Raw genomic sequence first — 11,507 nt, forward strand, 5'->3', positions numbered from 1 at the left:
CACCACCATTCTCACCTCCACCACCGCACACCATCGGAAAATACTATAAGCCCTGAATTTTCTACCAAATACACGACCAAATGTCTTACATGGGTGTGGGGTCTACAAAATTGCGGACCCCACACCCATGTGAGACATTTGGTCATTTATTTGGTAGAAAATTTGGTATCCCTAACATTACCCCATCACCATCACCACGGTCATTGCCACCATCATTGTTACCATCACCATCATCGTTGCCCCACCACCATGCCACCATCTATACCTCTACCTTCGTTCTATCACCATCATCACCAAATATAGAAAAAATATTTTCTCCGTTAAGCATTGTCTAGAAAAAGGTTTCCGTAGAAAATATTTTTCATTAAAAAATACATTTTGCCTAAACAAACGGAGTGTGAGTAAAATTCTTAGGTTGTGTTTGAAAAGGGAAAAAGAAAAGAGATGTGAAATATAACTATATTTCAACCACATTTCATATATTTTTTCTCTTTTCCTTTTCAAATCTCTCCCCAAATTTATAATTCAAATACAGTCTTAGAAATTCTTATCTTGTATTGTATTAGTCTTACTATCAGATTAAGATTGTTTGAGACCTTATCTGTAATTAATGTTATTCATATAAAAAATTTATACATAATGATGTGTCTCATTTTGAACCATTCACTTCAAAACAAAATATCATTGAATATGTATTTATTTATAGTAATAGTATTGTCACATCATTCTTATACAATTTTTTTGTATTAATTTTATGTATGTATAGAATCTTTCTAGATTAAACATTAAAATAAAAATTCTATAAATATTTTTGAAATGAATCTCAATCAAATTTGAAACAGGTCTCAATTAAATATTATTTTTAGCAAATAAATCTTTAAGCACATAACATTCTTGTTGTCACCCAGGTATGCAACCCAAGAGAGGGGGGGATAAATTGGGTTATTAAAAGAAAAATATGGACAAAAAATTGATTGCAATAAATTAAGTAAGTAAATGCCGCAGGCAATCAATAAAATCAGAAAATAAAGGAGAAGTAAAGAAGAGCTCAAACACAAGGATTTATAGTGGTTTGGTTTACCGGCCTACGTCCACTCCTCAAGGTACCTCTTTGAGAATTCCTTCACTATGAATTGAATCAATATACCACTAAGCTTCTGTTAGCTTGTAGATTTTTACGAAGGACTTACTCTTATCTGTTAAGGACCTCTCAACTAAATGCGTCACTTTACAAGTGTTTTACTCATAAAATAAGGAATAAGAACAAGAGGTACAATTGTCCTCTTTTACAAGGTTCCTCTCTCAAAAGATATATACGAAAGTGTAAGAGCAGAGAGGGTTTTGAGATACACTTAGATATTGAAGTGAAAGTACAATAGAATATCAAATATTAAGAACGATACTTGAATGCTTAGAATATTACAGTGGTGTTTTCTAATTCTTCAGATCCAGAGAAGTTCTCCCTTTATAGCCTTTAATGTTCTTTCCATTGGAGAAAAAGCACAAATGGGTCTTCTAGCTGTTGGAGCTGGGCATAAGAGAAGATTTCTAGTTGTTGGAGTAGAGCATGGGTGTGTACAGGCTATCATCTAGCTGTTGGAGGTAGAGCCTCCTCAAAAGATATGATGTCCATACTTGAGATTCAAATATTGGGGGGTGGAGATAATGTTGTCTCCATGCTTTTTGCTTTTCCATGTTTTGGGAATGGTGTGGATGGAAGATGCTTCCTCCACTAAGTCAAAAGTCGCTGCCCCAAAATCCCTTTTGATTTGAATAAGATTTGTTTCTTGATGATGCCACAAAATCCCACTTATAGATCTAGAATGGCGGCTAGGGTTTTTGTAACCCAGACATAAGGGTATCGATCCTTGTAGATTGGGTGTCGATTAGAAGTGCTTAAACTTTGCTTGCTATCTTTTGGTGTTAACCCTTTCTTGTCCTGGTGTTGACCCTTAGCATTCTAAAATTTGGTGTCGACCCTTGTAAGGCTTGGTGTCGACCCTTGGTTGCTACAACACTTAAACATTGTATATTGAAATTTGGTGTCGACCCTTTGACTTGTTTAAGCTCATTTGGCCTCCAAAAGCATTGTTAACATAGAGAGAATGTAGATTATAAAGATTTAATCAAACAAAAAGGTTTCCAATTATAATCAATTCCTCAAAATAAATCAAAACATAATCACAACAAAATCATGTTATTCATTCTATGACTAACAATCTCTCCCATTTTGATGATGGCATACCATGATGTTTTGATTTGTTTAGGATGAACAGCTTCCCCTCAAGGCATGCTCCCCCTGAATATTTGCTTCTTCTAAATAAACAAACATGTTAGCACAGAAGCAATATATATCAATAAGCATAGCATGATGATTAAGATACCAAATAATAGACTTAGGAGATTTTCCTTTTTAACAGTTTAAGCACATCATTTATCTCCCAATCTATATCATAATAAAGCAACATAATGTCTCCCCTTGTGAAATTATTCCATACTCTCAATCCAAAACATTACTATTTCTCTCCTTGTGACATTATCAAAAATACATAAATGATGGATTTCACAATGTAGTATGAGGTGTTGATAAATGCCGTGGGTGCATAAAAGAAGGATTGCAAAAGCACTGATTGACACGATTTCATAAAGGTATTTATTTTGAAAAACTACAAATCAAGTCATAGAGAAATATGCAAGTTTAGCCAAAAGAGATATAGCAAGAATATAGGGCAAGAGTTTTGAAGCGATAAGTTCATCCATTATGAGAAATTTATGATATCTCAAGTAAACAATCTATGTTCAAGCAAGAGTTACCATCATGTTAGAAAAAAAATTGTGAAGCATTTTGAGCATGAGCCAACTCTCAATTTCTAGCAAGAACAAATAGATTTTATGCATAATGTTTGTATACCTCAACAGACAATGTCATGAAATATATATATATATATATATATATGAGGTACTTTGAAGCAGTTGACAATGAGAGTCCAAATTAGTACCAAATTCAAGACTTATAAGAGATTAAAAAAATAATAAAATAAAATAACAGTGCGTAGTCCAAGAAGTTGTCAATTAAGAGTATAAAAAAGATTTGTAAGCTTCTACATGTAAGAAGTAATATGACAATATAAGCATCATTCAAGTAATGCAATAAGCTTTGGAGATGAGGTTTGAAGATCCATGTGCAATATTAGAAAAGTGAAACAATTAAGCATGATACCAAAAGATAGAGATACCAAAACAATTAACTTTTTTCTCCCTTGGTGACATTATCAACAAAGTCAAGAACAAGGAGGGAGTTTGGCACAATACGTCAATATAGGATGACAAAAAATGGTAAGTCTCATTATAGCACAAATCATCCATACAAATAATAGCATACAATGATCATGCAATTCAAGCGCATACTATTTGTTCATAATGGGCAAAAACTTAACAACATATGAAGGTGTAAGTCCATAAGTTTGATACCACAAACAGATGCAAACTAAGGGATTTTGAAAAAATAAATCAAGTTTAAATTCTTCCCCTTATTTCATTTGACAAAAGTAATAGGAGATATGATATAAAAAGCTCAAAACTGAAATGTTTCTCCTTAAGGATGCCAACATGCAATCTAGATGATTTAACAATCATAACATAAACATTATGTAGAAAACCAATTGCAGCTCATAATATCGTAAACTCATTATGATCTCATGAAGCTAAGGTAATTCCAAAAATTAAAGCTTGTCCAAAGTATAACAATTCATATGCCAAGAAAATCATGAAAACAATATATAGCACACATTTTAAGCATAAGGCATGATTTTAGGCAAAAGTATCAACAAAGAATATTCATTACAAATCATATGACGCAAAAATAAATTCATAGATACTCAATCCCTTTTCATATCAAAGTAATAATAGTGTTAGTTCAAAGGATATGAGAGAATATAGGAATTTACCTCAAAAGCTTGAGAGTGTGTAGGAGGCATACCTTTGGTTCAAGAGTCAGAAACTTTTCAATCTTTAATTGCCTCAAAAGGGGTTTAACAAGAAAGTTGGCAAAAAGATTTCTCCTTCTAAGTTGGTGCTTCCTATTTCTATTGTGATTTTGTAGAGATATAACAATTATGACAACAATCACATTTATACATACAGCACAAATAATCTCTTATCACAAACTCAAAAGCTGCCATGAACAATCAAGATCTTAGGATGCTATTTTCAGAATTTTCAAAATGTAGCACATAGTATAAAATGCATGAGAAATAGTTTTATGCTATTTGTTCAATTAAGAAATGATGCACCACATAAAATCATCAAGAGGCATTTCAATTCACATATCCAAGCTTGATACAACAATTTACTCAATGTGGAACATAACATGAATGCTATAAACAAGTAAGTGTATGGGAGTGAGCACTTAACAGTATTTCATGAGATATATGTCAAAATAGTCCATATTCAAATGATTTTTAATAAACATAGATACCATGTCTCTACACACAATTTCATTTTGCTATTGTAGATGGATCATTAATCAAGAAATTTCATAACTCATTAATATTCCAATGTAATGCATGTGAGTATGAAAATTTCATGTTTGAGCATACTTTTGAGATCACAAATGTATAACATAATTTTCACCATATAGATAGTATACAATCTCAAACACATGCCATGTCATCAAAATTAATTCCGTAAAGATATAACTCAACAGGGGATTAACATATTAGTATGAAATCATATATATGATGTCAAAAATATAAGAGTTTGCTTATAAGTGTAAACATTTTCCTTTCTATAGCAATGGATGACAAGATATAAGAGCAACAATAAATATATGAATCATCCATAAATAAGCATTCATCAAAATAATATAAATCTCAATTTTGAATTCAATAGTGGTTTGAAATGAAGCATGTTAACATGATATAACAAAACATGATTACGAGAGCTAAGCACAATTAGGTTTCATGAATTTAATAATTAAGCTCAACCTATTGTACAAACATCACACCTTAAGATATATAGAAGTTAAGCTTAAAGGCGAGTTAGAGGTTTATACCTTTATTTACCTTTTTGGAATCTTTACCAATACATTACCTTTATAGTTCATCTTGGTGATTCTCATTTTATCATCTGTCTTCTTGTAGGGACTGATTTTGTTCTCAAAGTTAAACATTTTCATTGTGCATCTGTAGACGCGCCCTCGGGCCTCACTACAGTTCGAACTCAATGGTCATGGTCCTGTATCTAATCTCGCGGAGTACAATGCAAGACCGATGAATCGTCAAATAGTCCAAATCCGACAAATCGTTTTTTTTTTAAAACAGATTTTTTGAAAGAAGTGCCAAACATGGACTGCTTTGCCAAATACAAACTCGCCACCTAAATATTTTATTTTGGGAGAAATTTAAGAAACCCTGACTCGTGCCTAAGGCCACGTGTCCGTCATCACCAAGTTGCCTCGGCTCGGGAACTTGGGTACGATTGGGGAAGGTCACTTCGTGAGCACCCCCGCTCGCCCGATCAAAGATCGGTCTCTACTAACCATGATATCTAGTTTTGAAAACATTATGCGTTCTTATTCCGGTTATTAGCCTAGATTTACTATGTGACGTGCACAACATACAAGTATAGACTGGATCGCCTGAATTGGAACAAAACATTTCATTTTGGTTTTTGAAAGCGGTTTGCTACTCGCAAGTAGGCTTGAAATGCAGATTTTGCCACCCTCGGGTGGGCTTAGAAAAGATGATTTTGCCACTAGCTAGTGGGCTTAAAACTCACAGTCAATGCATTATTCCAATTCAAATAACCCAACCTTCAACCACAGGCATTCGGGCAGTTATATCATATAAGCAAATAGCCTCATGGTAAAGCATGCTATCATGGCAGTCACTCAAACGCGTGCAAGAATGCTAAAGCATAACCACTTACCGAGTACTCCAAGCCAAAACAGAAGCTAATTAGAAATCCATGCATGATCCTAACTATACAGAAATGCCTAACGCAACACATGCAAAATGCAACTAAGATAGGCTCGGCTATTCTAAAGATAGCATGTGAAATGCTACAACTAACAAGTATTCAACTCGGAATTGAAATACAAATGCAGTTAGTATGATGCGCCGAGCCCGGTGCATGCAATACAGATGAATGAATGCAAACATGCTATCATACTGTATGCTAATTGAAACATGCCCTAATCTAACCATCATAAGCTGGTAAATAAAAGGGAGAAAGACTTGGGGTTGGAAGACATACATCACACGCACGCACATTTATTACAACATTGCCCTCGCTCGGAGGGTCCGAATAAATAATATACAGTCTGAATAAATAGTACAGTCCGAATGAATACAAAATCCTAATTAATTAACAAATTAATCTAGGAAAGCAGGTAAATTAGCACGCAAATCCATGGACCGCCTTAGCTCTGTTCCAAATGATGAATGATGCATGCTTGAGTTGCCTTGCGCGGAAATCCATTACGATGCCCCAGTTTGCCTCTGTTTGCAATTGTTCTCGGAATATTGCGCAACGCTCCAGAAGGCCGCTGATTTTTGATTTACTGCAACAGAGAGCAACAAAGGGGCATGGCAAAGTATTTTCACATATGTATGCATGACTACTCTTCAAGGCGTGTAGTCCTCGATTCTCGTGCCACCAATCACGCATATCGATGCATGATGGCCGAGGAGTCGAATTGCACGACTCAATATGAAATGAATGCACATGAAAACACAACAAGACCTAAACTCCATCATGGGTAATCCGGAGTGTCGGCGACAGGGAATTGAGACACGTTCCGTCACTCGGAGTACGAAACGTACCTTGTTTCCCGTGCTTGGGCTAACTCCTATCCCAAACACGATGCAAATGAGATGGCATACACAATGCGACTAACATACAACCTAGCATACACAATGCTATGAAATGGCATACACAATGCGCGACGTAACATGGCATACACAATGCTCTAACATACAACCTAGCATACACAATGCTATGGACCGAAATGGCATACACAATGCACGATGGACTTACACCAACATGAGTGGACCTCAGCCACACTCACATCAGTGGCCATTAGAGGGAAAAGAGACAACCGAAATGTGTGTACACGTGCACGCATACCGAGGACCGAACCTAAGGCATAAAATGCCACTCTACCAAAGCATGGCAAGGGATGAAAGATGGCATACAAACATGTAATCTCTAGCACTGAAACATGATGCTAAATGATCCCGAAACATGGAAATAAGGCACCCGATGCATGAAATTAGCCCCGAAACACAAAGCTAGGCACATGTATTCAATTATAACTATGCAAAGCAAGCATTACTTGGCTGTGAAGTAAAAAGACAGAGCCAAGGCAGTCCCAAAACATGCACATTTCTAGTTTAAGGCATGGCCAAAAAATGCTAACATGATGGACAAAAATAGCATGCAAATTCGGCTAGCAAGCATGATTTACATGGCATGTATATGAAGCGTATGAGAACTCATCAAACTAGTCAAAAATAGTGAATAAAATATGTCAAAATATGCCCAAATAACCACTGAAATGCAACCAATGCATGCAAAAATGATGAGCTCCTTTAGAGGGCCATATAAGGGGTTATTAAGCACATACAAGATAGACATGTAACATGGAAAAACCACCTTTGGAAATGAGTTATGACAGCCCTAAAACCCTCCAAATAGGCTCTGAAATCAGTCTCGGAAACATGCAGAGATAGGCCCCTTTGAAAGGCCTTGAATGTGATTGCTCTATACATGCATCATAGACATAAAATATGGCAAATGGGCTCTTGATAGAGCTTAGGCAGACCTTAAAACCCACAGAATGAGGCCTGAAACATGACTTCAATGCATGCAAAATAAGGTCCCTTTGGAAGGCCAACCATGCTAGTAAAGAGAATGAAGGGTGAGAGGGTCACTCCTCTATGATTTCGGGGCTCGAAGATACATCAAGGCCACTGAAAATCCACTGGATTTCAGTGGTCAAGATGCCAAAACAAGACCAATGCAAATGCTCAAATGCATGGCTCAAAGCATGAGGAAATGAAGCATGCAAGGAAGAAGATGACTCCAAAAAGAAAAGTGACCTCAATCAAACTTAAAGAAAAGATCAAAACAAGACTTTCTTCAGTTTAGGTCGAGGTCCAAAAATGCTCACAAATAAGGCTAATATGTCATGCAAAATAAGCCCTAAAAGAGAGATAAAGCATACAAGGGGGTAGGAGACTTCAAACAGAAAAGTACTCTTAAACAAACATGAAGAGGAGCTCGAAATAAACTATTTTCAGTTTACACCAAGGCTCGAAAATGCTTGAAAATGGAGCTAAGGTATAGAGCAAAATAATGCAAAAATGGGGGAAATGAGGACTTACCCTTGTAGCACAGCAATGCAGCCAACCCCGAACCAAGAAAGTAAGCTTTGAACCTCTGAAAATGAGTTCCAAGGTGTTGGAATGGATGGTGAAGGTGTTAGGCTTAGAGGTGTAGTGTAAAATGGCCAAGAATATTAGGGTTTGGAGCTTGGAGAAGAAGGCTATGGAGGATGGAGTGTGTATGCCTTAACCAAATGTCTAACCCTTGCAAAATGAGATGGAGGGTTGGTTATATAGAGGGAGAGAAGTAAGGCTTCTTGGAGAAGCCAAGAGAGAGGCTCAAAGCTTCTAAAAGAAGCTTGACCAAAGGGGTCAAGCTTCTTGAGGAAACTAGACCAAAAAGGTCAAGCTTCCTCAAGAAGCTTGACCAAAAGGGTCAAACTCCTCCTACCAACCAACCGAAGGGGTCAAAACCCCCTTTTAAGGACCAAAACAAGGACAAAACCCTCGGACAGTGGGTCAAATGCTTCACAGTTGGCTCAGCTGTGTTGCATTTGAGAAGAGCAAAAAGGAAAAAGCTGGCCGACCAGCTAAGGTGGCCGGCCGGCCACTCCCCCTGGTCGGTCGACCAGGGGTCAAAAGAGTCAAGCAAAATTGCTGGTCGGCCTACCCAAAAAGGTGGCCTCCCAGATGAGTAGAACACATCCCTGTGGTGAAAAACCAGAAAAAGTGACCCAGGAGAGGGAAAAACTAGCTTTTTAGAGGGGTTCAAAAGGGTCAAGAGGAAATACTGGTCGGCCTACCCATATTGGTGGCCTCCCAGATGAGCACAACACAATGGTGGTATGAAAAGCTAGAAATTGTGGCTTAAAAGTGAGAAAAACCAGCTTTCTGTCAAAAAAACCGGCTTTTGGAGAGAGAAAATGAGAAAACTAGTTTTTCAGGGGAAAAGGTGGCCTCCTACCATCCTACCATCTCCCTAGAAATGAAAATAGGGTCCCTACCAAAAATGGATCAAAACGGATGCAAAACGAAGGTTCGGGGGCCAAAACGTGCAATCCGGGGCCCCGAAAACTGGCTGTTAGGCATCGGAAGTGGCGTATGACCAAGAAGGTGGTCTCCCGGGCCACAGTGTCCCTCTAAAGGGAGGAAATAAGGTGTGTGCCAAAAATCAGAGCAAACGGAGGTAGTTAAGCGGTCCCGAACTGAGGCACACGGCCGACGGCCCCGAAAATTGAAAACTGGGCTCCAAACGGGAAAAATGGCCTACGACCACGAAACGTAGCCTACGGCCACTGAGAGATGGTCTACGAGACCTTTCCCTCTCTTCGAAAAGAGAAAACAGAGAAAACAAGATCTGGTTCAGAAACCGAGACAAAGCACAAAAGAGCTCCGATGTCCGGAGGCAAGGCTCGCAGCCAAGACTCCGCAACCTCAGAACGAGCACAATATGCAACATCACCGAGCGCTCAACTGGTGGCGTCTGAGTCTTAAGGTCGGTCAAAAATGGGGTGTCTACAGTTGCCCCTCTTTGACAGAACTCGGAAGTCATATGTGACGGGAGTGAATGTCAAAGCCTAGAGACGACCCATTTTTGACAAGGCTGAAGACTTAGACAAACAGGCAGGATAACAAAGGTGTGCCCGCAGGCAAGGGGCGAGATGCAAAATAATATGCACAAAGCCTGACATAAATCATGATTATGCAAAGCAGCAAGCTGTAATGAATCGCACACGCAACTGTTTTAAGCAAGAATGCAAAGCAACAACTACACTTCATGCAGTTTAAGAATGCGGAGAATTATTCAATTCTCGTCACGTCTCACACGGAGAAGATACAATACCTGTGCAGCTCGTCTGGTCGCACCAGCCTCAAATGAACTGTACATATAATATCGTGCCTGCAAAAGAGAGAAACTCAACAAGCACAACATAGTTAGCAACACATGTTCAACGCTATATTGAACGTAGACAAACAGGGTGCCGATGGGAAAGTGCATCGCAATGCGAGAGACACGCGCGTGTCAATGTAAGCTAAGCGTGAGGGTATGACAATACCCTTGAAACGTGCACAACAATGCAAGTGGTATGCATGAGAATGCAAATGACGTGCATAACAATGCAGGATAAGTGCAAATTCGAATGCTTGTTTGACGTGAAACAACAAGCAAAGAAATGCAAGTTTCGACGAGTGCGACTCAATCGCGACCTCCAGTTTACCTCCTGGAAGGGTCACAACGTGATCAAAAAGGATACATTTTTCTCTTGACAAGTGACGATGAAGCACGCATCGAAACTTGGAGTTGAAGTTCCCGCGGAGGGATTTCGCGACGAAAAGTGCACTTTTCTTATACTTTCTCGGGTCCCAGGGACTCCAATCATCACCAAAATTTGCAGAGACCTTGGAGACCACCTTGGGAACACCACCGACCAGGTTTGAGGAATAGATGTGGTCGGCCTACCAGAAAAGGTGGTCGGCCGACCATCTAGCCCAAATCCGGGGAAGTTTGGTCTTTTTGCTCTCATTTCTTTAAATACACAAAACCAAACACTTTTTGCTCATAACATCAGGTCCGAAATCAGTCCCTCTCCCTTCCTAGAGCATTTTCTTTCTCAGATCTGCCCTCTATATGCGTTTTCCAACGCCCCACGCCAAGTTGTTTCGCGAAAACTTTCAGTTCTCTTCACTTTGAACCGATTAATTTTTGATTTCAGAGCTTCTTTTCTCATTTTCACCACTTGAGGTAAGTTTGTCTCAACATTTGGAAGATTTTCTCGGGAGTTGACTTTTGTTGACTTTTTCATTTCCCGAGAGTTGATTTTTGTTGACTTTTTCCAATTTTGGTTCATTTTGCTCATTTTTGCTCCTTTTTGCAGATATCTCGAAATGGCCGGTCACTTTCCTCAGGGTGGAGGTCCTCCAAGCACCGGAGATGATCTAGATATTATGGCTCTGCCTCCGAGGGTTCGACCATTTATTCCTCAGAGGTACGACCCTCCGACACATGTCCTCCCTCAGGCAGTTTTCTATCATTTTACTGATTTCGATGATCGAGCACTAGTGGATCTTTTATTGCGGGAGCCGGAGTCTCACCTCTTCCATCAGGAACAGGAGGTATGTACTTCACTTTTACACTTTCTGCCATGTGTAACATAGTCTGCATTTTCCGTGCATTCCCCG

The sequence above is a fragment of the Camellia sinensis genome, chromosome 13 (genome assembly GCF_055761805.1).
Source record: "Camellia sinensis isolate YWXY chromosome 13, ASM5576180v1, whole genome shotgun sequence".
Lineage (NCBI taxonomy): Eukaryota > Viridiplantae > Streptophyta > Magnoliopsida > Ericales > Theaceae > Camellia > Camellia sinensis.